The sequence below is a fragment of the Phalacrocorax aristotelis genome, chromosome 1 (genome assembly GCF_949628215.1).
Source record: "Phalacrocorax aristotelis chromosome 1, bGulAri2.1, whole genome shotgun sequence".
Classification (NCBI taxonomy): domain Eukaryota; kingdom Metazoa; phylum Chordata; class Aves; order Suliformes; family Phalacrocoracidae; genus Phalacrocorax; species Phalacrocorax aristotelis.
Genome location: NC_134276.1, coordinates 63,403,323 through 63,424,791, shown reverse-complemented (window position 1 = coordinate 63,424,791; position 21,469 = coordinate 63,403,323). Strand labels below are relative to the sequence as shown.

At 38.2% G+C, this 21,469-nt stretch overlaps 1 long non-coding RNA gene across 1 annotated transcript; it reads left to right on the top strand.

The window, feature by feature from the left end:
- Positions 1 to 6,347: 6,347 nt before the first annotated feature.
- On the top strand, positions 6,348 to 14,179 carry LOC142052100 (uncharacterized). The gene is made up of 3 exons (XR_012658711.1): positions 6,348 to 6,430; positions 6,911 to 6,957; positions 14,075 to 14,179. It is a non-coding gene; the product is annotated as an uncharacterized LOC142052100 (long non-coding RNA).
- The last annotated feature ends 7,290 nt before the right edge of the window (positions 14,180 to 21,469 follow it).

Here is a 21,469-nt window from a genome sequence, read left to right as displayed (position 1 = left end):
TAACTGATTTTGCAGGACACAGTGAGAAGTGATCTCCTATGCTTTATATTAGCTGCAATTCACATTTCTTGTTCCAGAGCAGATGGAGAGTAAGGGTGCTAGAAAAGCACAGATTATTAGCAACAGCTACAACAATATTATTTAGAATTTCAAAATTATGCATGTCTGCTTCACAGCAAATTAAGAAAAATAGGCAGGTTACATATCTGGTCAACTTTCTAGGGAAAAGCCTATACATATATATATGTGTGTGTATGTATATATATACGTATAAGCTGAAATAAGCAAAATCCCTGGTCTATAGCTTCAGAGAAGACAGCTATGGTATAGAATTATCTAGCACAGATGGAAAAATAATACTTTTCTGTTCATTGCCATCACAGTAGTTATATTTCAAATCAGCAGTCTCCAATTTTTGATGGTGAATAGATGGGAACCTACTGGAATCTCAGACTTCTTTGGTTTGTTGGCTTGGACAATAAGAGAAGTGGTCTGCTGTGCCTTTGATGACCTCGATAAGAATATGTTTCAGGGCAAAAATTACTGAAGAAGTGCTGCCTGGTGTCACAACTTCAGACCATTCCAACACATGCATACGCATATATATTTCTCTATATATTTGTCAAGCCATTTCTGCTTATAGTTGAAACCAAAAGCAACGAAACAATGACAAGAAATGCAAAAGAAAAGGTTTCTGAAGCTCTCCCAGCTTTCAGAAAGAAAAATCATTTCTGCAGGTTTCATTTCAAATGTTGGTTCATGGTTTAATGTAGCTTCTAAATTTCAGCCTGCTTGAGTGATGGAACCCTAAAGCAAGCCTCTGATCCTGTGACTCTGTCTCATTCCATCACAAAGTCCTTGTAGGAATTCTATAACGTATTCCTTAATATTATTCATTAAGGAATATATTACATAAATATTCTTCTTAAGAATTATGGGGAATAATTTGGGATTCTGTTCTAGTTAAAAGTGATATTAACAAACATAAAGCAGGAAAGAAGTATTAATTTGGAAATTAAATAATGAAAAAAACTATATTCCTACATATAATTAAATACTGGGTACTATTTTTGATGCAGCCTAGGGCGATTATGTCTGTAGTTCCCCTTAAAGACACAGATAGGATACTGCCATGAGGCAGAATGCACTTTTTGCAGGGGAGTGATATCCTGGGAACAGAGGTATTCTGGCCATATATTACAACATATCCACAAGATATACCTTTAACCTTCCATATACTAATTTCTAAAATTTGAAGCATGTGGTTCTTCCTCAGACATACATATTTGCCAGTGAGTAGAATTACACCAGTTTTATTTTCAATATTTTCATTACTCTTTTTTTTTTTTATCAGCTGTAATAATTGGAAAACAAGCTTCTTATTTGAAAGCAGAACATGAGGTGAGATGAGATATAATGAGGGGTGCAAGCATCGAGGAAGCATTTGAAAATCACTTCTGTAGGTAAATCTTGTATGGAACCAAGCTCCATCGGGCAACTAAAAAGTAATACAGCTCTGTGCCTTTCAGTTGGACATCTCTCACATGCAGAGGCTGCCAGTAAACTCTGGCCCATTTTCTCATTTGGCAAACACTCATGCTTTCAGCTAGGCTCAACCTGGGGCTGCTATGGACTGCTGCCCTCTCTAACTGCTACAACCCTTGTACAGCAAATTGCATTGAACTGCAGGCACAAGCTATACGGCCTGCTTAAGGCTCCTCACAACTCAGAAATGCCAGTATTTCTGCTTAAAATGAGCAACAAAAGTAAGCAAAAACATATTGCCCAGTTCTGCTTAGTGTTAGTATACAGATTATTGTGTAATCAATACGCCTTTTTTAATAAAACCAGGACACAGACAAAATCTGAACTCTCATGGTTCATTATCATGAAATATTACCAGTCTGCCTGGATGATTATTACCTAACAAACTTTGTGATTGTTATCTGGGTCCTTTCCTGGAAAAAAAACACTTTTAAAAGGTTTTTGAAAACCTTATGCCCCTCAAAATTTTTAATGAAAAATCACAGAAACATTCCAACTTATAAGGCAAAGTTTCCTTGATTTAGGTTTGGAATTTCCTATTTCTCTTTACATACATGCCAAAAGTTACTCAATGCTACATTCTTAAGCAATAAAAAATAAAAAAAAAAAAAGAAAATATTTTTATCAGAAGAAAGCAAGAAACATTTTAAAAAGGATGATTTAACCTATCTCTAATGCTCAGTTTTAGTCATATGAGAGCTACTAATAAGCCATTAAAATCATTCAAATGCTTAAAGGTAAGTGCTTAGGTAACTGTTTTGCCAGGTTTATATTTTAATTATTTTGGTTTGTTAATCTCACCACAGGAAGGTAAGTAATTCCTTCAGTTTCACTGGGGTTCTTGTCCCTACACACTCTTAGAGATACATGAGTTGCATCAGACTTAGAGAAAAGTAATATTTTCCATAGACCCAAAACTTTTCTTAGGTCTCCTTCCACATAATTTAAGATTAGTTTTACCTGAAAATGGGTCCTTTTTAAATAAGCGTATCAGTTAATCTGATACATTATATTTACATACTTTAACAAACACATGCATTATGCCAGTTTTATATGCTTCCTTACTAAAAAGACCTTTCTTGTCCAGAAAAAAATGTCGTCAAATTTATATTTTCCTCAAACAGCAAATCATAACTGTTACTGCAAATTTTACAAGAAATTATCTTTATTTTACATATTTTCACAAAAGCAAATGGCATTTAGTGGTAATACACATTACTAATATTTTCTATTCCCACATGAGAATGCAAGAGTTCAACCCTAAGCATGACAGAAGTTAGGATGCTTACTCATACTAAAACAAATTTTTAAAAATCCCATGAAAGAAAGTATTATGTGAAGCATTATTATCTCATGTCAAGAATCAAAGTAATTTCATATACTATTGCCAACCATTATGACTGGAGGAGCAAAGTATGTTTCAGGATGCCTTCTTCCTTACAGGAGAAATGGGAGGGAGGGAGACAAGAAAAAAAAATCAAACCTAGGTCTTATCAAATCAAGTGTGGACGAGCATTTTTAATCTTTTTCTCTGGGTGCACTGTTTATACAAAAGGCTTAGACTCTGTGACTCTTGATATGGAGACACACTTTCTGTATGTCTTCATTTTACTGACCTGTGGAAGCTGCATGTCATGAAGCCTGGATGAAGTTGTACGCTTCAGAAGAAACACACTACTCCTGACTCTCATGGAAGGTTTTGTCTTGCTTAGCTAGATCACTATCAGTGGATCTGTTACTGTATTATAACTGCTTGCTTGTACCGCCGCTGTATCCGAAGACCATAATCAAAGAAAGATGGAAAAAAGCAGGGGGCTTAGCCTAGGTCTGTGCGCTACTGTTTGTCCACTCCTCACTTTAAAAATTACTACCGATCATGACTACTTCAGTCTGGGATGTGTCTGGAACATAGGCAATTTTTTTCAGCTAAATAGGGCAAATGCAGGTTATCTGAGCAAATTATATCTCTATATATGCATGCCCATGTGTATGCATATTAGTGCCTAGCCCATCAAATCCAATTTCTCCAGTGCATATTCACCTCCTCCAGTGACTTCATATGTAACAAGCCATGTCCCTAAGCTGCAATTTCTACGTTATTTTTATGCAGCTCCTCTAGAATAATTTATACCTATGTATTTTGTAAAATTCAGTACATCAACCATGACAATCTTTCAACATATGATAAGAAAGTGTTTGGACTAAGATGTGTAATAATACATCACAGGCTTCCCCTCCAGGATTAAACCATTGTTTAGTTTCACAGAAGGTAAATTCCATCAGTCAGCTTGTCCTTTGTTGTCAAAAAAACAACTTAAGGTTCAACTCTACAACAAGTAATCATAAAATGAACAAACAAGAAACTTAATTCATTAAATTAAGAAACAAGGAAAAATACATCAACTTAAGATTTTCCCCATATAAAATACTGAGAAATTAATGTTGTGTGTGGATGTACTTTTAAAGAAGAGATAAACAACAGAAGCCTAAAAATACATGGGATTAAAATCTGACAAAAAATTTCATTCATGCAGCAATCACATCTAAAGATTGCCAGAAGTTTTAAGGGGTGCTTTTAACTCATGATGTTCATAAATAACACAGAACAAATAAAACCTCTGTAGATTTCCCAAGGTTTTGACTTCCAAAAATGCAATCCAAATTTGTGTTTGAAGCTTGATTTTGTGGGGTTTTTTTAGACTAGAAGCCCAAAATGAGAACCAATGGTGTGATCTCTGACTACACGTTGTTTCATTTCAATTTACACTGGCAAGACTGAAATCAGATCAGGAAAGACGAAACCTGCCTAAGAAAACAAAGAAAAACAAGATAACAAAATTTGCATACATTTCTCCAACACCCCCATCCTTCCCTCTTTGAAAGGAAAAACAAAAAGAAAGGGTGGGAGGGGCGGGGGAATGAGAGGGAAAAAAGAAAAGAGAGCTGGAGAGGGAGAGGGAGAGGCAAAAGTGGAAGAGGAGGGGGGATGAAGAGATTATGGGCAAGGGGAAGGAAAAGGAGAGAGGGAAGGGGAAGAGGAAGGGGAAAAAAAGGTTCACAGCAAACCTTACGAAGCTTTCAGCATGCCTGAACTAAGTATAGACTAATGACACTATATTTTAGAAACATAATTTGAATATTAAAGCTCACCAGAGGTGATCATTCCAGCAGTATCAATGGGAGTTTATACACGAGATACCAGACAAATGTTACACAATCTCTTTTCCTAGCAACACCCAGAGTCAGCTGAGATAAAGATTGTCATAGTATCCAATTTAAGGCTCATTTCAGGTCAATTTAAAACTCTTTCTGAATATTTCACATCTCATTCTTAAGACTGGCAATTTCCAGTTGTGCTTCATAGGACATGAGGCAGCACTAAGGACTGGAAAATATAGATCTCTTTTAATGAAGAATTAATATTTATTGAATATTTGGCTATAGCTATATCAGAATATTTTAATGAATAAAACTAAATGATAGGGAAAAAAATCATGTTGGGGAAAGTGAACGCACAGCAGCATTAACCTCCAAATAGTCATGCTCATTCATGCTAGCAGTGACTTTCACCATGTAATTTGCCATAGGACACTCCTGAGCACATTCTGTGATGGATGTGGCCTCGTCTCAGGTAGGAGGACGCACTTGGCTCACTGCACCTTCTGTCTGGCAATGCACCGGAGGCCCGCCGAGCCTGACTCTGCATGGTCTGTCACGTCGCCTGGCTTAAGCAAAGCTGTACTAAAATGTTGCAGGCTCTGTATTTGTTGACCATCAGAGTTCAGCTAGGAGAGAATTTATCTTCCTTAAATACTTGTTATCTTTGTTAGCAAACTCATCATCATTTAGGCAGCTTAAGTCCATACACATGAAGGGCACAACAGCTAATGCCGTCATGTGGACTTTGAAATGATCCATGAAGGAGAATATATGGCCACTGCTTCATAATCAGATACTAGAAGTGATTTACCTTTCAACACTTTTTACATCCATAAAACTTGAATGCTGCCAGTTCAAAATACTGTAGTTGTTTCCCCAGGGAGACTCAATTTACATTCTGCATCCCCTCTGCAGTGGGTCTCCTTTACCTGCCTTTGCAGCTGGTTTGACTGAGGTCAAGTGAGTCATATAAGGTCACACAGTGAATGAATGACCCAGAAAGCTGCTGAAACAAGGCCAGGACCTTTTCAAGTTCCCTGCTGCAACTACTGAGGCACGCTGTCTCCCCTGAATAATTCTGCCTGTTGATCCCCACTGAACATACACATTTCTGAGTGCCACAGGAAATGAAAGTTTATATTCAAGCTGCTGCAAGAGCTAGCGTATAGTGGGAACAAAACACTTTTTTTAATGTTATATCAATAACATTACTTCCATTCCTGTACTTCAGGATATCCTTACATCCTGAGAAAAGATGGGAAAGAATACAAACCCATGTCCAAGTACATCCACCTTCACACCATGGGTCAAGATCCCACCTTTGTAGCTCTCAGACGTTTGCCTTTCCATTGAACAGATTAGTTTTGACAGTTTTGTTTTCATTTTTTCCACAACCACAACAGTTTGAGACACTTTAATTTTCTTTCAAAGAGGAGACATCACAGTGAGTCTTATTGAACAGCCCACAGCTAACTCTCTGGGCCAGAGGCAGCAAGCCCAGTGTCAAGTGTGTAACTCCATAAATTTCAGAGGAATTCTACAAAGATTTCACAAGTAAAAGCCAGCCTGGAGTCAGGTGCAATGTTCTGCATTTGCTACACACCTTTAACACAGAAAGTTTGTGGTAAATAACATGCGGTTCCAGACCAGTGGCTAAGCTCTGTATGGCCTCCTAGAACCAAAGACACCAAAAATAGTAGAAGAAACTACCTACCTGACTAAAATGGTAGGATCTGTATGTCACATTTCTGTATAGAGTCAGTTTACCTGTATTTAAAATGAAACAATTTTCCACATGCAATAAGAAGGGAGAGAATGAAACTAAAAATGCAATTAAAAGCAACATTTCAAATATTTAAATCTCTTCTTTCCAAAAACCTGACTCCAGCCCCACATTTAAATTTTCTTTGCTCCATACACAATGACTCCAGATGTTTAACTGGCGTATAAGTAGGACCAGTAGTGTTTTCCTTCTACCTGTGGGGAGCCAATATGGCTCACATTCCATCATTTAAACACAGAACTAGTCCATTAGTTAAAATAATAGTGATGCCAAAACTCCTCATCTCCTGCAGGCACAGCAAGGGAGAGAGTTTAAAAAAGACCTGTGTACCAACTCTACCTTAAGGCTTGCACTCAGCTTGGGGCAGGTGACTTTCCCACCTCTCATCTCAGTCTGTGTGTTTGTTCTGCTTTTTCTTTGTAGATTGTGTCCTGCTTAACTTGATGTTCTGTGAATCTTGATTGCTGGTAGTAAGTACTTCTGGACATCTGCTCTGAATTTACTTTTCAAATAATATCTATATGTGTGTGGGTTTTTTGTAATGTTGGGGTTAGGCCGAAACTGGCAGTCTGCAGGAGGGAAGGAAAGATCAGTACCATTTCTAATAATAACAGCTATTTACAGGCCCAGGGACCTCAGCAGGTATCGCTTTCCTTCCCAATGACATGCAGCTATCTCAGATCAGAATACCACGGCCATTTTGTACCAGTTACACTGTGCAACAGTTTTAAACAAAGGAAATGAAACCTATATTTATGCATGGCTAAAACTACAGGGCAATTCCAAGGGTGCAGAGTGGAAATCACCTGGAATTGGGCCAGAACACGGAGGCCAACTTCTCTCCCTGGGAAAGGGGTATTGTGCACATTTTTGTGATCAAAGGTCATCATGGCTTCAGCTTTGTGCCTAGCCATAGAGGCCTAAAGCTGTGGCATAGTTAAAATCTGGCACTGAAAAAAACATTACAAAAAAGTGATCCAGCCCCCCCTAAAATAAATAAAGATTTCTGTAGGAGTTAGAGCACAGTGAATCACCAGTTGTTTTTTAAACACCCTGCTTTATCCTTGGGGCTCAAGTTGCTTTCTTTTAAGTTATGAGGTCTGATGGGATTTCAGCCTTAGTAGTACGGCTATGATCTTATGTCCTATAATTCAACGTGCTCCAGAAAAGCTCTATTTATTGACTGATGAATAATAGAATTGCTTAGCAGCTTCTTTTAGCTTTCAGAAAAGAAAACACAGTACTCTGTGCACAGGTTCACATTTTCCTTTATTTTCCCATGGGGATTTATTCTTTAAAAAAAAAAAAAAAAGACCTCACTGAGAAGTACAGTAGTTAATTCAGACCATTTCAAGTTGCCTAGAGCTATTGACTGATATATGCAAAACCTCGCCATTATGTTTTCAAAGCAGCGACAAATAGAATTAGGAGTGCAATTCCTTTGATGATACTTTGAAATTTTTTTTTAAATTACCTTCCATTATTGTCTGGGCTTGATCCTTCTCCCTCAGAAACTAGTGGGAGTTCTGCCACTGACTTCAGGGGAAGGAGGATTGGGTTGTTTTCAGCACAGATTTTAAAACAAAGGCTTGAAATTGGCAGGAACAAAACACTCTGCCATGAATCGAGACAGCAGGTTGCCAGATGGCAGCTTTTCAGAGTTATGCAAACAAATTTGGTTTATTCAGTATAAATATTTGAAGGAAATAGAAAGAAGAGGATAATTGTCACTTACCAAAGGGTCAGATTTGAGTCTTTTAAATGATAGCTTGGTTCCAGAAGGAAAACAATCTCTACCAACACTGTTAAATTGCTCTAGGAAGCACCTGAGCCTGGCTTTCCGTGAGAGTTTCTGCTACTGTAGGTGTAGTTTTGGATGAGTCAAGAAAAATAAGAATATTGGGGAAGGAAGAGTTCTCACTTTTGTTTGGGGAAGGTAGTTTAGGAGCAATTGGTAGACTTCCAGTTGAGGAGCACATGTTCTCTGAGGGTGCATTTTGTGCTTTCAAGTTAGATACTTGAAGGTAAGCACTAGGAGTAGCCCATAATTTGCAAGTTAAATCTTCAACATATGGCTAGCCATGCAGATCCACTCAGCAGGTAACAGCCAAGAGAAAAGGCAGGTCAAGAATTCCAGGTGAGTATTGTTGTTGGGCTTTTTGGTGTACTTTGGTTTGGTTTAAATCAGGTAACACTCAGAAAAGACAGAAAGTGAATATAGTACAAACAAGTGGAAGATTCTCTTTTTTCTTGAAAATTAACTTTGGGTCTACTTAGAAGAATGACCTATGAGCAGTAAAAATTTGATATTGTTGTACGCAGAAGCCTTGATTTTTTTTCTGTTGAGTGAAAAGGCGAAACAAGAAGAGGTATGTATACAGGTCAGAGTAAGAGAGCTCTAAGAACTGTACTCCACTGTCACAATCCTTTTCTCAACTAAATCTAGCATAAAAAACCCAACCAAACAAAAAAACCAACCCACACATCTGCCCTGAATTCTCTCTGCATACAATTTCCTTCCACCTGTGGTGAGGGGTGTGTTTTTGGAATGGCAGAAGGCTTCATCTTTTAACAAGTAATGAAATACACATTCCAGTAAATTTGATCAGCCCTGCCAGTGCAGAAAGATATTTTTATTGTTCATGTTTGCCTTCAGAGTGCCACTGCACATTACTAAGCATGTTGGCTTTTTGCCACCTCTATTTTAAGCTGTTCAAAAATTTGGGAACTGAAGAAATATCTGCCTTTGTTTTTTAAGGAGAAAAACATTTTTTACATAAGCAAACATTTTAAATAACTTAGACTAGAAAATGTATGTGTTCTTAGATGGGCACACTTATTTTAGTAAGACAGAACTGACCATATTTTTGAATTAACCTCTTGTCCCTTATACCCCATTTGTATGCACTGTACTGACCTCATGGGAAAGATAATCAAATCAACTGTAAATTGCCTGAACTGATTTGTCTGAACTTACAGAGCAGTAAATCCTACATTTACACTACTTACTCAAGACAAGTTGGACCTGCCACACCTTCTACTCAAAAGGTCACACAGAATTTTTTATACTCACTAAAAAAGATAGCAGTGGGCCACAAACTTGCGTTAAGTCCCTGCATATGGTTCCTAGAGCATGGAGGAAGGGAGAAGGGAACAAATGACTTGCAGAAAAGATCAGAGGAGCAAGGCAAGATAGTGAGAAGGAACACTTTCAGGTTCTGATGAACGAGTTTTGTTTCAAATGGATCCTCCTTTCAGCTTACTTCAGGACTGGCATATGGCATATGCTACAGATGGATAGGCAGTGATACACATACAGCTGTAAGGTTCTGGCACTCCTGGTCCTGGCCCTCACTGCCAGCTGGCCAGCAGAAAGCAGGTTTGCAGGATTATTTGATTTTCCACAGCTGTCAAGCAAAGCATGAGGTCAAGGGAGGTGAGGAGAAGGAGATGTTGGAGAGAGGGAGGGGGTGGTAGCTGACTGATCCTTACTTACAGCACACAAGCTGAGTTCAACCCTGACAACTACAGTATCCCAGGCAGCAACTTTCTCCATGTGCAAGCCCTTCATTTAAATGATGTGCTAATGTAAGGTTTAGGTCTTGATAAGATTGGGCAACTCTGGAATCGCTTACTGACACATGCTGAGTACTCTACAAAATAGCTGAATACCATACAAGATGGGTGTTTCTTGTCTAATGCCCAGCAAATGTACAAAGTAGGTTGAGGTACTCTTTTGTAAACTAAGGACATCTCTGTTGGTAGTTATATTAAGGAAAATTCACTCTAATACAACTGTGTATCTCAACAATAAATAGTTTTTTAACAGAAAGATAAATAAAAACAGTTTGTTGCTGAAACCAAAGTTAAATGCAAGGTCTTCTGCATACTTCCAAAAGACTCACATTTTTTTAGTGTATCTGTTAGTATTATTTTCCCAGAAACCTTCAGATAAACTTGTGACAGTGACCTTGTATGTCACTTGTGGTATATAGGTCAAAAATCACTATACTCTTTTTAATAGGATGACTTCCTAGAAGTATATAATTTCCTTACTATCAATTTTAATGACATTTAGCTGTTTATTAATTATTTGCAAATTTTTGAAACCAGGCAGTTTTATTATTATGTTAATTATGTCAAGCCATTTGAACAAAAAGCTTCATGTGAAATAACCTGATAACACTGCTTTATTCAAGATAGTGAGAATAAGTTTGGAGCATAAGGAATTTCAGATTAATAGGGCTGAGTAACTGCATAACAAAATGTCAGAAGACTATCAATATGGAAAAATTTCTCTTATGAAGAAATGTTGAGTGAGTAGGGGTTGTTCAGCCTAGAGAAGAGAAGGATTCAGGGATACCTTATTGAAACCTTCCAGTATGTAAGAGTGGCTTATAAGCAAGATGGAGAGAGACTTTTTACCAAGGCCTGCACTGACAGGACAAGGGTCAATGGTTTTAAACTGAGAGAGGGTAGGTTTCAATTGGACAGGACATTTTTTATGATGAGGGTGGTGAGGCACTGGAACATGTTGCCCAGAGAAGTTGTGGATGCCCTATCCCTGGAAGTGTTCAAGATCACATTGGACATGACACTGAGCAACCTGACCTGGTGAAAGTTGCCCCTGCACATGGCAGAGGCATTGCACTAAATGATCTTTAAAGGTCCCTTCCAATCCAAACCATCCTATGATTTTATGAAATGGAGAATATGAGGAAAAAACCCTCTACCTTTAGGCGTACAAGATGAGCTCTGAGCTGTCCATCACTCTGCAGAGACAAGACTTTGAGGTCATGATAAGTAGTTGACATAAGCATCATCTTAGTATTCAGAGTCAGTCAAAAAATAAATTCAATTACTATGAATTATTAGGGAAAAAATAGATGATAATAAACCAGACATTATTCTAGAATATAGATGTATTATTCACTCTGACTTTTAATTCTGTACTCTAGTCATCTCATCTCAGAAAAAGTATGTATCAACAAGGTTCAAGGAGTACTAGGATTGTTGTATGGAAATGGTATCTTACAATGCATGACTTAATAGGCTCAAATCTTCAGTTCAGAAAAAAGATGGGTTTGGACCATAAGACAAAGGTCTACAGAACCACAAATGGCACAGTGGTCTACACAACCAGTGCTGGCCAGACTCATTACTCGCTGCTTTTCCAGTGTGAGGGGCAGTTACTGGCAAAAGAAGCTAGTAGATACCATATTTAAAGAGAAAGAAAGAGGTAGTTTTTCATGTAACGTCTAGTTAACCTTTGTAATAACCTGCCAAAGGACCTGGTCAATACAAGCGGTATATGTGGACTCAAGGGGAGACTGACCAGCTACTTGAAAGAAAGGTCCACAGAAGGTTACTAAATAGACAAACCACAGACACTGAGGGAAATGCCTGCTCTGAAAATAACTGAAGACTTGGAAAGCATTATCAAGAAGTATTACATGCCCTTGCTCTTTTTCTCCTTCCCCGTAAGTGTGCACTTAAAGGCCAGTGTTGTGAACTAGATGAATCTGAACTGTGTCGTTGCTCTTTCATTCCTTTTATCAATCTCTTATGTTATGAATTGTATCATGACTGCCTGAACAATTCTCCAGCAAAGAAACAAAAATTTTTGTTCACAAGTATTAACAACGGTGTTTGTGTATTAACAGATTATTACAAAAGATATGTGAGGAATGTTTTGAGGAGAGAAACAGCCATTTAGTGGAACTCACAATCTAATGCTTGCTCCTCTGTGATGCAAGACAGAAGCCTAAAATAAGAATTCAGACACATGAGCAGGCTAAGCAGGGAGGGACCACTGGTAGTAGCAGTAGGCAATGGGGTTGTCCTGCATATTGCTCCACGAAGATCCATTACTATCTTCAGTTTGGGGTTCATGGGCACAACTCCTCTTCACAAGCCAAATGTGTATTTGTACTCTGGCAAAAAAAAAAACCAGATTCCCTTTCCCCCTACCTGGCCAACATTTAAGAAACACACATTCCTACTTGGTCTAGAATGCAGAAGTACAAGTTCACAAGAAGGTACGTCTTTCACAGCATGTACAAAAGGTTTTTTGTGACTCTTACATTAGGTATTCAGAAGGCCACAGAGGTATAGGATGAGATGGAGTCTGAAATCTGGAAAGTCAGAGATTTGCACCATGTTGTTATATTACTAGATATTTCTTTATTCATTCAGTGAATAAATGCGTAACCAGACTCAAGTAGGCAAGGCTGAAAGTGTCTCCTTCAAAATGGGCCCTACTAAGAAGGAAGTGACCAAATTTAAATTTTTCTTTCCAAAACAAGATAAAGAATGATTTAGAAGCTGCTAGCCTTTATACTTGGGGTAAATCTTTTTTTTCCCCTTAATAAAACAGTGTAAGCTTTGCATAAGAGCAACATCTTACTTACCCTCAGGAACTTTGCAGATGACACCAAGCTGAGCAGTGCAAATGACACACCAGAAGGATGGGATGTCATCCAAAGAGACCTGGACAAGCTGGAGAGGTGGGCCAGTGAGAACTTCATGAGGTTCAACAAGGCCAAGGGCAAGCTCCTGCACCTTGGTCAGGGCCACCCCCAGTACCAATACAGGCTGGGGGATGAAGAGATTGAGAGCAGCCTTGTAGAGAAGGACTTGGGGGTACTGGTGGATGAAAAGCTGGACATGAGCCAACAATGTGTGCTTGCAGCCCAGAAGGCCAACCGTATCCTGGGCTCCATCAAAAGCAGCGTGGCCAGCAGGTCGAGGGAGGTGATTCTGCCCCTCTGCTCCACTCTGGTGAGACCCCACGTGGAGTCCTGTGTCCAGCTCTGAAACCCTCAGCACAAGAAGAACATGGACCTGTTGGAGCAGGTCCAGAGGAGGGCCACAAAAAATGATCTGAGGGCTGGAGCACCTCTCCTATGAAGAAAGGCTGAGAGAGTTGGGGTTGTTCAGCGTGGAGAAGAGAAGGCTGCAGGGAGACCTTATTGCAGCCTTTCAGTACTTAAAGGGGGATTGTAGGAAAGAAGGAGGCAACCTCTTTAGCAAGGCCTGTTGTGACAGGACAAGGGGTAATGGTTTTAAACTAAAGGAGGGTAGATATAGACTGGATATAAGGAAAAAATTTTTTACAATGAAGGTGATGAAACACTGGCACAGGTTGCCCAGAGAGGTGGTAGATGCCTCATCACTAGAAACATTCAAGGTGAGGTTGGACGGGGCTCTGAGCAACCTGATCTAGTTGAAGATGTCCCTGCTCACTGCAAGGGGTTTGGACTAAATGACCTCCAAAGGTCACTTCCAACCCAAAGCATTCTAGGATTCTAGGATTCTACTTCCTTTTCTGGCTATATTTTAAGTGAACTTAGCCTTCTGATCTTTCACTCAGCTCTGCATCACTTGCAATAAGTAGGTAATTTGTCCCTCAAGTATCTTTCTGATACAATGATACCTACAGGGTGAGATACACTCTTAGCCTGTGTTGATAGGTATAAAGTCATTGGCTTGCCCACCAGTCAAGGATCTTGTGTAATGTTTAGCTGTAAATATGTTCCCTGATGTAATTTTGATCCACGTTAACTAACATTCTTGCAAACAATGCAGGTGAAAATTCAGGATACGACATATCTCAGAGTGTTTCCTACAGAGAGTGTTGGGGTATAGTCATTCCAGTTTGAGGGAAGAAATAATGTGGACATAAATGTACAAGCCTGCATAAGTTTGCCTCTGGACAGGTAAGACTTTCTGGCTTTTTTTTGTTTACTAATGTAGATGAGTCTTGGGAAACCAGGCTGCGTTGGTCCCCCTGGGATATCTGGGAAGTCTCACACAGACAAGGTGGAGAGTAGGCTCCAGCATCCCCCGCCAATACAGAACACAAAGGATGTGCAGCTGCAGAGTATGCATAACTTGGAAAGCTTCATTAGTCAACAATGCAAGGGAATTAACCACCCCTTTGCCTTTTTTTTCCTTTTTATTTTTTGGCATGAACATTGCTGATGGCGACTGTGCTTTGTATTTGCATAAGGATAACCCCTTGTGATGTGTATCCATTCAGGTTTACTTGTGCTGTTTTTTTCTTATTCCCTTTTATAAAGAAAAAAAATGCTTTAGTCCTCAGAGAATAGCATCAATGAATCCCAGAAACTCTTTATTGTTCTATGTAGATAATGCACTTGTGCATAGTTCTTTTGGAGTAAAAGGAAGGGAAGACAAAACTTCTTGATGAACACCATTAACTGCTGTTAAAACTTGACTGCCTGTAAAATAAAACATTTGAATAGGACTAACCTGGTCCAAATATCTTCTAAGCTGCAAGGGGAATATGTTGAGACCTCACGAGATGTTACTTCTCCAATAATTGTGAAGGGGTAGACTTTTCCCTTCTAGAATGAATCTGCAATGGCTTGTGCCATCAGAGAAAAAACTTTGATGATGCATTAACATGGCCCTGACCCAGCTGGTTGGCATGCACTGTCACTCCAAAATTCCATTAATAGGGTGCCTGAGGACATGAACTCAGTTTGACTTGAAAGCTTCATGTGTTTCAATTAAAAATGCATTTATTTAATTAATGTAGACATTAGAGAGAACACAGAAGACTGAATCTGATAGACTAACTTTGCCCCTTTTGCTAAGACATCTGGGAAAAATTGCTTTTTTGCAAATATAAGATATAGGAAAGGGAGGAACTGAAATCTTGCAAATTAATAGATAGGAGGCACTGAGGAAGATGTCAGGCCTATTGGACTCAAAATAGTTATGTTTGGAAGTTGATAGCTTTTTTTTTTTTTTTTTACAGCTGATAAGACGGTACTGATTTCATTTGAAGGTGCTAGAAACAAGAGGGGCTTTGGACACAGCGAAAGAAATGTTTACTGGCATCATTTCAAGTGCAGAATCAATGTTTTCTGTAATATAATAAATGGGACAAAATTCTACCCTTGCTCACACCTCAGGAATTTCATTGAAAGAGGAGTGTGAAGAGATGAAGGAAAAATATCTCTAAGGGAAATTTCACCAGGGATGTTCCTATTGTACCTGGTCATCATGGACCCTGTTTTCAATTTTAATAAAATGTTCTGCTACCCCGACCAACTTACCTCACTTTAAAGATCATTTGCACTCCACAGCAGAGTTATTAAAATAAGATTCAGAGTCCAAGTGCAATTGCTAGTTCACAACTCCCAAAGGATATCATGAAGAAGATGCCACTTCTGTCCTGCAGTTTTTTGATGCAGTAAAGCAGAGTTCATTTTAAATAATTAGCTGTCATGTGGATTGCAGTCACAAATGGATACATCTCTCCTAAGACACTCTGTATGGTATCCATTCTTATCAACCTAATGTAAACAGAGCTTTAGTTACCCACAGACACACCGCATAGATCTTATCTAGCATAGGAATACCAAATTAGCACTGGCTGATTCTTAGGTAGCTATCAGCTAGCTGGCAGCTGTGATTTTTCATATCCAGTACATCTGTTCAATACCATATGCCAAGGCTAGATCTAGGGATTTTGGCACCTTGCTCTGGTTGGACAAGTTCTTTGACATGTTTTCTCCTTGATGTGAGACCAAACAATTAATAGCTTCAATTGCATTTGCACTTACTATTGTCTATATTATTTATTTACTTTGAGCAGTTATACAAATGAGACAATTCTGCAATCTGATAAAAAGAGGGGAGCTTTGATACATACCACAGAATAATGATGTGTCCGAGAGTGGACACGCAAGTACTGCTTTTTGAGCTGCTGTCACAAAGCCTAACCTTGCTTACTATAAAGGAAAGCTGGTAGTCTATGAAGAAGGTTTTGTGGCCTGTTGAAAGAGATTCAAAATCCTAAGAACACAACAAACATACAGAATCTGTAAGAGATCATGAACCTCATGGTTATCCTGGCAGTGCAGTTAAGCAACAGAACAGATCAGTCAGTTTAATTTGGCTTATGTCACTCCTGCTTGTATCATACACAAGTCCACCCCAGCACCAGGGACATGATTCTCTCCTCTGTCTCTCAGCTGCTTTTTCCTCTCCATCTTTGCCAGCCTCCAGAGTTTGTGGAGACGCACAGTAGCTCAGAGAAGGAACTGATCCAGCTAAACTACTCTTGGGGAAGTGGGGCAGAGCAGGAATCATATTCTCAGAGAAGGCTATTCCCAACAGGTTTCATTATATGATGGCTCAGAGGCTAGATCTGCCACTGGAGAGGTGATGGAGACAAGCATTGATGACAAACCCCAGATAAGGGCAGAACAATCTCATTTGCTAGCACTCTGGTTTTTTCCATATTAAAAAGACCAGGTAGCCATAGTCAAAATGACTTTAAGCAATAGCCACCAGAGTGTTTCTGACGGACAGAAATTAAATTATTTTTTTAAAAAATGCGGTCCTATTTTTATTAGTTTTTCATATGCAAGTCTTCACCTTCACTGGAAATTTTAAATGGAAATTCCAATTTTAATAGATTGAAAGTCACTGATTTCTGGTGGATGGTCTCAGCTGGGGTTCTAAGTGTACCTACAACACAGCAGATCTTTTGTGTGAGACCAGCCAGCCAGCCAGCCAGCACCTGTGCGGGGACAGGAAAGGTCACAAACTCTTATTCTGTGGGCTGTACCCCAAAGCATAATGCTGCCGAAGAGCCCAGTACCCCAACTTGCTCTTTCATCCAGAAATTATACCTGATGACCTGATTACAAGCAGTCTACAGGCACAGGCTACTTGTAGTACTTCGGGACTGACCTTGCTGAACAGCGATTGCTTTTGCACATGCTGCAGTATGGTTTAGAGATATGCATGAATGGCAAAGCTAGGTAAAGTATCTGAATATGGTGGTTTGTTTTTTTAATTTATTCTCCACCTGTGGAACCACCATCAAAATTCAGCAAACCCCAATCAGTTCACTCAAGATTTTTGGGTAAGCCATTGCTGAGAGAAACATATAACAACAAAGCAAGCACGAACAGATGCCCTCAGCCCTGGAAGCATCACATTTTCTTTCCCTCAGGAATATGTACCTCAGGAAAACTACATGCTAAAGGTTATAGATACTATTGCACACACTTCTTTCTCTTCCATGTTTTGAGGGGATGAAACGGCACATGGCTTTTATCTTTTTTAAATTATGGCTCTTTTTATTTATAAAGACTTTAGCTTGAAAAGCTGTTAAAAGTAATAAACTTTCTGAGAATACAATTCCATTATTTAATCATGCCCAGAGGCAGCAAAGACTCTGAGAAATAATTGTCTTTTTGTCACTCAAGCATGAAATGCCCAACATTGTTTGAAACCTAATTCTAACAAACCTTTAATATTCTAGTTCAGAAATCCCTTGACCATGGGCAAGTACAATCTCATTTCTCAGTCCTTTAAAACAGTTTGATAAGTATCCCAGAAGGCATAAGTTGTGTTTTCTTCTCTAATTTTTTTTTTTTCCAGTCTGCAAGGTTTCACTTTTCACATCCGTCTACCAAATCACAATTCCGTTAATATTAGCACCTCTGAAAGATATTAATTCATGTAATTTCTCCAATCTAAAAATTCCTCTTTTAATTTTGGGGAAATTATATACGAAGAAACCAGAACATGGGGAACCATGCATCCAGAGATACTGTAGTTAAACAAGCATGGGAAGACTGTGTAACTAAAATAGCATTGTTTTGGCATAATTTGCCTTTCTCAGAATAATGCCAGTTTTTCTACTAATTAGTAAGTATTTGCAGAGCATTTTAGTATACTCTTCCACACCATGATCAAAAGATTTGTCATATATGACAAAATCACAAGATTCTGGCACTTAGAAATAAATAAGCTGGTTAATGTTAACATTGTATCTCACAATTAACAGGCCCAGTAAGTGCAGACACACTAAGATGATGCTGTTATAGGACCAGATGTCTCATTCTGACTCCATAAGCACAGGAGAACAGAATATAAACATTAGATATAGGGGATTTTTATTTAGTACAGGTGGCCCATAAGTAGTAGACTTAGATTCTAATTCAGAGCTAAAGAGTACAGTTTCACTCTTGGAATTTAAAATAAAATATTTTCCTTTAAAGTGGCAATAGGGTGAACAAACATGTCAGGGTACAGACAGCAGTAGACTAGGATGAGGAAAGTGGTACTGGACACAAAAGGGGAAAAAAAAAGAATTCTTCAACATCTGATGTGATAGGAATTACATATAGTGAATCTACCTTTCAATTATCAGTAATATGAATACAAAAAAAGTCTAATCCTTTGTCTTTCTCATAGTATTTTTCACATTTTTATAAAAAGAATACAGTTTTTTTTATAACTACTTTTAAACTACAAGTTTACCTGTGTAAACTTGAATAGCTGAAGACATTGATATTGTGCTGCTTTTAATATATGCACACCCCTTGAAAAACAAATGACACACATGTAAGTGCTGTACTTTTGGTGGACTTTCTCCACATGTGATAACACTTGTATCTCAAGTACATTTTAAAAATGCTATTAAATAATAAATAGTTAAAAAAAATAACTTTGGCTATTTGGCTAAAAATATAGGCTACATTCAGTGCTTTTTATAGACTCTCTGACTAAATGAAAAAAAGTTGAGCAGGGACAGAAACAGGAATGCACTTCAAGTTGCAATGTGTGAGCTACTCCTCCTGTGCAGAGCTCCAGCAAAGCAACTGGGCCATTTCATGTTGCAACTGAAAAGATCAGGGCCTAAAAAAGTGCAGGTGGAACAGATAATCCAAAATGACTTCTAACTCCTGCAAATACATGCACGGTACCTAAAACAATCAAGAAAACAGGTCACTGAGTGCAGAAAGGGAATGAAATGAAGACATGCTTGAGAACAGAGAATTGCCAGTTATTACAGTGCGGTAGTTAGACAAGAATAATGCAGAAAAGTATCAGGAGACAATAATTTATATTCAAGATTTTAAAGCTAGGGGGAAGGGTTTATTTCAAGCAAGTACCACTGAAAAAGAATATGTTCCTGAGCTTCAGTCTAAAATGTGGTGCAGTGCAGCATCTGAGCACAGGGCCAGGTCTCTCATCATAGATGAGAGCGCTGAAGGCATTCCTACTTTTTTATAAACCAAACAGCAAATGCAAAAGACAAGACACACTTAACATTTTTGTATGTTTGGGCATATTATTTTTCTTTATCTTCATTAAAAAGTCAACCTATCTGGCTATCCCAAAAGATACTGATTGGAACCTAGGGAACTCACGTGTCTATGCTAAATTCCAGGCTTTTGTTTGGAAATGTCTAAACAATGGTTTTGATTATTTCTTTATGGAGGCTGTTCAGATTTACTTTGATTATGTATGGTTTTATATAGAGGCATATATAACTCTCCATAATGTTATGTTTTTAGCAGAAAAAAAGATATTACTGTAAACATGCATTTTTCACAAAGATTATGCCAAATAACATTAAAGACTATCAAGGTACTACACAGCACAGAGAATTGCTAAACCCTCTATCCTCTGTCCTCTTGGTATGCTATTTGCCTTGCCAAGTACGCAGTGAAACTGTAATAAAGGGACTCGGTGAGTGGACTCTGAATTAACTGACAATTTGAACTTTGAATGATCACTGTTTTGTGACTGTTTGGGGAACATGACTGCTGGATTTAAAGATGGATAAAGACAAAAACTATTCTCCTCTGACAAACCATTCTTCTAAAGAAATTGAATTGTGGGTTGGTTTTTTTTTTTTTTCCTCAGCAGAGAAATGATACTTAATCCATCGAGATGTAAAAACTCTATAAAAGAGACTCTTTACAGGAGCACTTAGGTCACCAGGTTAAAGAAAGTGAATGGTATTCCTAATGGAAGATAAACGGTTGCCCTGTGGGGTTTTATCTGTCATACTAATCTCAAAAAGCATCTCGTATAAAAGTAGAGTGAAAAAGACTGTTAAAGCAAGCTTCGCCACTGCAGTAAACTAATACCTGTGGCTTACCGCCTCTGCCCTACACATGTGAAATGTTTAAAATGTTTGGCAGGAAGCTTTTTCCCACATTCAGCTAGGCGTACTCAGTGAACCCAATGTGAGATAATCCAAAACAATTCAGGTTCAACAAAGGTTGGGAAAATATTACAGCAGACATAAAGCTTTGATGGAAAGCTTCTTTGATCTTGAGATTATAAAATACACAATTTCTAATCTGACAAATTTTTAGCTGCAAAGCAGAATATCTAAACATTCCTCTTTTGTCATAACAGTTTAATCCCTTAAGAATGTGATTTAAACCATTGGGGAGCAAAGGTTACCACAAGATTTGTATGAAAGAGGAAACCTGCCTCAGACACCTAGATAGAAATATGTGAAGGCCATTAAATTATATAACTAAATACTATCTGCAGATTGGCACTGCTAGGTCACCCTCAGTTCAAGCTGTGTCAGATATCTGTTATTCCAAACAGACATTCACTGAATGAATACTGAAGTAGTTATGATTATTTTAAACTTTGGATTTGAGTTTAAAATGACCCTCTTTGCCATGCATTAAAAATAGTGTCAATACAGTAACAGTTGAGGTACCAAATGCTGGGGAAGTGGGAGGGTTTTTTCTGTTTTCCAGGGGGGAGGCCACTGAGTGTTTTTAATGCATTTATTAATCTCATAAAATATATTGCTGCTTCCTACTAATCTTGCTTAGGCCTATAGACTATGACAACTTTACTACTAATGTAAAAATAATTATTTTAAAACTTAAATCATCCTTATAAACATTGACTACCTGTTAGACACAGTAATTCCTGTGAGGAAACATGATCAGCAAAAGCAAATACAAAGGCTTTTTTATCAATTATTCACATAAATTGGTTCAATACTACAAGTCATGTGTAAATCCATGAGTCAGAGTTCATAAAATATGTTTTTCAGTGCTGGTAAACTACAAGTCATTTAACATTAATTTGAGTACCAAATCTAATAGACCACTAAACAGCTTATAATGGCTTTAAAAGTCAGCTGGATCAGATCTCAACTTTTCTATT